Raw genomic sequence first — 7,500 nt, 5'->3', positions numbered from 1 at the left:
ACCACCCACACACGTTCACGGGCGCGAGCGCGCACACACACACACACACACACACACACACACACACACACACACACACACACACACACACACACACACACACACACACTTTATGATACAGGAAAATCCCCTCCCATTAGGTACAAGCCACTCCTCTCCCTATTCTCTCTCTCTCTCTCTCTCTCTCTCTCTCTCTCTCTCTCTCTCTCTCTCTCTCTCTCTCTCTCTCTAGTAATGTAATTTGCTATACTTTTACTACATTTAATGATGAAATAGAATTGATAGAGCGTAAGTGAAATAGTGTAGTTCTTATCACTGCTTCAATATTCACCACCAACTTATCCTTCGTAGCCTTTCTGTACGATGATAGCGATCAACACACGTGTCTTTTTTGTTTACAGTTTTTTTTTTCATAACTAACTGATTAGATATATGATAAGAGCGGAAGGTGATAATATTCATGTGTATATTATACTATCGTTGGATTCAGAAGTGGGACGCATTTTTACCATGAGTTTTGCGTATGATTAGACGATTTTATTTACACTAGCAAGGTTATTTTGAGTTCAGAAGGTTGATGGCCCAGAATCTTCACTATTTCAATCCCCACATGAGATTCTGGAGCTGTATAAAATCATCTAATAGTAATCTGAATAAATATGAAGACGTGTCATGGTACTGAAGAGGTTAAAAACTCCGATGACCTGCAATGTAGACCGTTCAACATGCATTCCTGTTAACCTATCACTGGAACCATGAAAGCATCTTTGAAAACCCTATAACTTCCATTACAGCTGATGAAACATGCTGAGTCTTTGTTAAACTATAACCAGAATCATGGAAACATCCTTGAAAACCCAATAACTTCTATTAGAACTTGTGAAACATGCAGAATTCTTGTTAAGCTATCACCGTATCCATGAAAGCATCCTTGAAACCCCCAGTAACTTCCATTAAAACCTGTCCAACATGTTGAATTATTATTTAACTTACATTGGAACCTTGAAAGCATCCTTGAAAACCCAAATAACTTCCATTACAAACTGTCAGGCATGCTGAATTATTGTTAAACTCACACTGGGATCTTGAAAGTATTCTTAAAAACCCAAATAACATCCATTAGAACCTGCCAAACATGCTGAATCCTTGTTAAACTATCATTGAATCATGAAAATATCATTGAACACCCCAATAACTTCCATTAAGACCTATGAAACATGCTGAAACTATCACTAGAGTCAGGAATATAAGTTTCAAGACCCCATGGAAACCTCAAGTAACCTTCACTACAATCTGTGATGAAAACGAAATCCTCACTAAACTACTTGTAGCATTAGAACCACGAAAACACCCTTCAAAATCCCATTAAACTCCATCAAATCCAGTTAGACATACAGGATTCTAATTGAGGCCTCGCTAAACCATGAAAACAACCTTGAAAACCCCCAGTAACTTTCGCTACACCCCGTTAAAGGAACAACAATGGGTGGGGTGGTAATAGCGAAGGTGATGGTGATGTTAGCAATAGTGATGATGGCAACCGTGGTGGTGGCATTGATTGTGGATACATAGTGACGCTGGTGGCCGGACACAAGGCTGGCCACACACACTAACACATACATACACGCCACATTTCTTGCAAGCAGTACGGAAGCAGTCACCATTGAAATAGCAGGATCACCACCATTACCACCATCACCACCATCACCAGTGCAAAGCCGGGGCCAGATTAATCCACACCAAAACAGACATATCTCTTAGAAACTTATACGCATCCATTGAAAAAACCTATTAACTGTACCATTATTTCTCTTTCTCTTCTCATTAGCATCATCTGGTCTATATGTATCGTGTTAGAGGAAACTTCAGCACAAAGACTCTTTCCATGTCAAGGTAAACGTCCTGTTGCATTGAAGAGACACCCCATTATCTTCTTTCTTTTGCCTGAGAATGTGCTATGTGAACCTTGTTTCCTGGACATTGCCTGCTTACCTGACTGACTGCCTGTTTGCCTGGCTGACTATCTGACTGACTGGTTGGCTGTGTGACTGATTGACTGACTATCTGACTGACTGGTTTGCTGTATGACTGACTGACTAACTGACTGACTGACTGGTTGGTTGGCTAGCTGTGTGACTGACTGATTGATTGACCGACTGACAGAATGAATAAGTGAGTGAGTGAGTGAGTGAGTGAGTGAGTGAGTGAATGAATGAAGTCAGGAAGGAAAATGTGTGTGTGTGAGAGAGAGAGAGAGAGAGAGAGAGAGAGAGAGAGAGAGAGAGAGAGAGAGAGAGAGAGAGGGGGGGGTAAGCTTTTTCTATCTCATTTTTCTTCAAATGCATAAAGTCATTGGAGCTTGGAAGGTGAAAGTAAGTCTCTCTCTCTCTCTCTCTCTCTCTCTCTCTCTCTCTCTCTCTCTCTCTCTCTCTCTCTCTCTCTCTCTCTCTCTCTCTCTTTCTCCCTCTCGACCTTCCTCCACCCATTTGACAGGACGGAGAGAACAGGTTAGACCACCACCATCACCACCACCACCACCACCACCACCTGTGTGTGTAGAGCATTATTTTCCTAGAGTGGCTTGAACAGGCTACACACACACACACACACACACACACACACACACACACACACACACACACACACACACACACACACACACACACACACACACAGGCAACCGAAAGACAATTGTGATTTCATAATATCTATTTCGTAATGTCATATATACTCGTACGTGTGTAAGAAATCATGTAAAAACACTTTGAAACTTTTCACCTGTTCTGTCCGTGTGTGTGTGTGTGTGTGTGTGTGTGTGTGTGTGTGTGTGTGTGTGTGTGTGTGTGTGTGTGTGTGTGTTCGTGTGTTGCTACGGAGGAGAGGTGGGGCGTTCAGTGACGTTCTCTTACTTCCTAACCTAAGCTAACATAACACAACATAACATAACCATAATCTTTAGCTAACCTAATCTAACCTTTTCATATTCCCATTGATAGTTGAACCTCTTCAGTACTGAGACACATTTTACCATAATTTTTTGCGTATAACTTGACGATTTTATTGACATTAGGAAGGGTCTGTGGAGGTCAAAAGATTAATGGCCAGAGTTTTTACAATTTTAATCCTTACATAAATTTCTGAAGCTGTATAAAATCACCAAATAATAAGCAGAATGAATATGGAAACGCGTGCTGGTGCTGATGGGGTTAACATTACCCACTAATTATTGAGGGTAAAAACACACTCATAAGAACTCAAATTATCACCTTCATAGTATGGGAATGATTTTAATGAGGGAACAATGCGCCTTAAGAATATTGGGTTTTGTGTTATCGCCTTCACTTATAAATCTTTCCTTATCACTCGTAATCTGTCGCTCATTTTGCCGCAGAAAGAATCAAAGGCTCTCACCGCTTCCCTTGGCCAAGACGCACTGAGACGATTCAATCAGGTTTTCATGGCTGCTTTTGAAGTTGAAGAAGCAGAAACCTTAATAAGCTATCAATGGAATCATGAGAATACCCTTGAGAACCCTGACTTGTAAGCCGTAACTTGAAAACACCCTTGAAAACCGTAACTTAAAAACACCCTCGGAAGGCCTAACAACTTAAAAACACCCTTGAAAACCATAACTCGAAAAAAAATATTCTTAAAAACCCAAACAACTTGAAAAACATCCTTGAAAACCCCTGATGACTTTAAAACACCCTTGAAAATCATAACTTGAAAAACACCTTTCAAAATCCTGACGACTTAAAACGCTCTTGAAAACCTAAAATTGAAACCACCCTTGAAAATTATAACTTGAAACCATCTCCTTGAAAACCATAACAACTTGAAACCATCTCCTTGAAAACCATTACAACTTGAAGCCATCTCCTTGAAAATCACAACAACTTGAAACCATCTCCTTGAAAACCAGAAGAACTTGAAGCCATCCCTTTGAAAACCAGAAGAACTTGAAGCCATCCCTTTGAAAACCAGAACAACTTGAAGCCATCTCCTTGAAAATCACAACTTGAAACCATCTCCTTGAAAACCATAACAACTTGAAGCCATCTCCTTGAAAATCACAACTTGAAACCATCTCCTTGAAAACCATAACAACTTGAAGCCATCTCCTTGAAAATTACAACTTGAAACCATCTCCTTGAAAACCATAACAACTTGAAGCCATCTCCTTGAAAACCATAACAACTTGAAGCCATCTCCTTGAAAACCCTGATGACTTTCAGTAGAACCCGTTAAAAGCAGGTGAAAAGTTCAAGAATAAGGCAACTGATTAGTGATTTCTATGTCATACGTTGAACTTTCTCTCCTTAAACTGGCATTTCCGTTCTGTCGTCTTTTCCTTCTTCCCATTATTCAATCTGGTTTAAAAGAGAAATATTTATACACTTCTGGAGCTAAATGCGGTCTTTGATTTGAATGCTCCTTATTAAATTATTTACTTGTATGATATCTTAAACTTGACGGATTTCCCCAATGTTTTGTACCCTTGTTCGAGTTCCATGTATAATATGTATAAATTTTACATAGAGGAGCTGGTGTGGCAAAGCTTACAGAGACTAGAATTAGAGAGGCCGTGCAGGAGAATCAAACAGCATCACCAACGCAGCTGTTTGGTCAATATGAAGCTTGAATCTCTAGTTGACATAAATTAACTGATCAGGACAGGATAAGAAGTAGTGGTTTAAAGTTTAATAAAGAGATATAAAAGAACACTAACTTTCAAAATAGTGATAGATAAATGGAATACGTTGTGAGTGCTGAGTCATTAGCAAGCTTTAGATGAAGGTTAGACAAATGTATGACTGAGGATGATAGGTGGAAATAACTCATAGGAATGGTTTACTTAGGGAATGCTATGGGTAGAACTGAAGGCTTCGTGTATATTCTCTTATTATTTCGTGTTGTTTTGATCTTCAGGACAAGAGGTACGTAGGTATTTGGCAGACACTCGACCGTCATTATTGACTTATGAGAGATCGCTGAATTCCTACACACGTCAGAGGAACGTGTACAGAATCACCAGAAGCGTTCAGAGAAAAACAACTATGCTGCTTCACTGTGAAGCTAGAGATGACATATACAGAACGGTCTCTACTTCAACACATCCTCATCCCTTCGCACTTTTATTTTGGTTAGGTTTTCTATCCTCCATTTCTCAGAAAAAGTGGAAGTGCAAGTTATCGAGCAGCAATTTTTATGGAGGATGTGGAGGAAGAGGAGGAGAGAGGCAGGTGTGGTTCTAGATAGTTAATGTGGTTCTCGGTAGGTGTAGAGGTGATACAAACACAGAAAAAGGATTAATTCAGGTGGAAGTAAGACCTGTGTCCTCAAGACTTCAGTATCTACCGTGCTCCAGCGAAGGTTATTGAGGTTTCCTACTTTTCTTTCATGATTCTAGCTGTAAATAATTATTGCTTATCTAGTGGCTATTAATGGAAATTGTTAGGACTTTTAAGTTTGTTATTAATTTTTCGTAATTCTGATGATAGTTTGATAAAGATTCTGCTCTTGGGGTTTTTCAAGCGTGTTTTTAATGAGTGCAGTGATACTTGGACAAAAATGTTGCATCTACCTTAGGCAATAATGGAAGTTAGTAAGGTTTTCAAGCATGTTTTTTTTCTTTTCACGAATGTAATGGGATTGAAAAAAAAAAAGAAAAAGAAACACACACAAACACACACACACACACACACACACACACACACACACACACACACACACACACACACACACACACACACACACACACTAACCTCTCAGACCTTTAATCTATTCAGTACCACGACGCGTTTATATTAACTCTGGTTACTACGAGTATTTTGTGATTTTGGAAGGCTTCAGAAACACACACACTAACCTCTCAGACCTTTAATCTCTTCAGTACCACGACGCGTTTATATTAACTCTGGTTACTATTTTGTGATTTTGGAAGGCTTCAGAAACACACACACTAACCTCTCAGACCTTTAATCTCTTCAGTACCACGACGCGTTTATATTAACTCTGGTTACTATTTGGTGATTTTGGAAGGCTTCAGAAACATTTGTTGGGATTAGAATATTTAAAAACTATGGCCATTAATCTTCTGACCTCCATAGATCCTTCCTAATGCAGATAAAATCGTCTTATCATACCCAAGAATTAAGGTACAAATGCATCACAGTATTGAAGGAGATAAGAATTAACTAGATGGAAGAACAAAGCGTTTCTGAGTGCGAGTAGGGTATGTGCAGTGTGTTTCTCGTGCAGGTGACCGTGGCTGTACCCTTCCTTACCACCTGGAGAAACCCAAGGTGACCGACATGCCTTGGCCCACCCTCGTGCTTCGCGCCTGATGCTTATAAAAAAGAGATCTATCCTTCTTGCTTTTCTTACCCTGTATATGTTATGAGTGATGAATTATGAATGTCGATTGGTGGAAATATGAATGCATGTTTTGTACAGAGAATTCCACGTGTGAGACTGATAGTTTGCAGCTTACGTTATATTAATGCGGGTGATGATACTGGGAATAGACTGGCCTTTCTTAATGTGCTTATGTGTTTTATGTGACTGCATATATAGACAGACATAAAGCGATAGAAGGCAGTCTGTCAGTCATCCACTCTCCATCCACTCAGTCAGGTAATCTGTTAGTTCGGCTTTTCAGTAAATGGTTACGTGTGAAAAAAAATTGAGACTTTCTCTAATTATGCAAGAATTGGAGATGATTAAGCTGGAATGGTATAAAAGAGATGGATAGATAGACAGGTAAGTGAAGAAATGTAGAGGAGACGTGTGTGTGTGTGTGTGTGTGTGTGTGTGTGTGTGTGTGTGTGTGTGTGTGTGTGTGTGTGTGTGTGTGTTCCTTTCACTGTTTGCCAGCAGCTGTTGATTCGATGACACACTTGTTGATATAATAATATTGCATTGAATCTGTTTTTTCCTTCTTACTTTTATCTAATTTTCACGTATGTTTCTATTCACCCTCTTATGCATCACTACACACACACACACACACACACACACACATTCGCTCACCTTTCCGTCAACGCCAGCAGCAGCAACGTCCTCTCACCATCACAGTCCAACACACACTGACCAAAGCACAACGCTCACACGCTCTTTAATAATGACCTGTGTTGAGAGCCCTGTCCTTCCTCCCCTCATCCTCCCCCTTCTCTTCTCCTACTCCTCCTCCTCCTCGGGCCCTCTCTAACATCCCGCGCTGTCTGAAAGTCCCCTCCTCCTCCTTCTCCTCCTCCTCCTCCTCCTCCTCAACCTTGAGCTTGCTTCCTCTCCCTCCGTCTTCTTCGAGATCGAGTTATTAAAGAGAGAGAGAGAGAGAGAGAGAGAGATGATATGCTTTAACTAGGTCACCGGGAATTTTCAGAGAGAGAGAGAGAGAGAGAAAAGGGGGACTGAGGACGAGCGGAAGAAAGGAAAAAAACATGTTCTTCACTCATTGCTAACCGCTGTCCATCCAAAAAAAGTCTCTCTCTCTCTCTC

General features: G+C 40.3%; 1 protein-coding gene across 2 annotated transcripts in view; it reads right to left on the bottom strand.

Annotated features, from left to right (window-relative positions):
• Nucleotides 1-7,500, bottom strand: part of LOC123503631 (sodium-coupled monocarboxylate transporter 2-like) — a 30,198-nt gene that overhangs the window by 13,005 nt on the left and 9,693 nt on the right. The window contains exon 1 of one of the 2 annotated variants that reach the window (XM_045253554.1): nucleotides 7,033-7,183. The exons of the other annotated variant lie outside the window; for it this stretch is intronic. The gene's annotated coding sequence lies outside the window, so the exon portion shown is untranslated. Of the gene's footprint in view, nucleotides 1-7,032; nucleotides 7,184-7,500 lie in introns of those variants that run through there. 2 annotated transcript variants of the gene reach the window in all.

Source organism: Portunus trituberculatus, chromosome 14 (genome assembly GCF_017591435.1).
Source record: "Portunus trituberculatus isolate SZX2019 chromosome 14, ASM1759143v1, whole genome shotgun sequence".
Taxonomy (NCBI): Eukaryota; Metazoa; Arthropoda; class Malacostraca; order Decapoda; family Portunidae; genus Portunus; species Portunus trituberculatus.
This window is presented reverse-complemented; position numbering and strand designations above follow the sequence as displayed.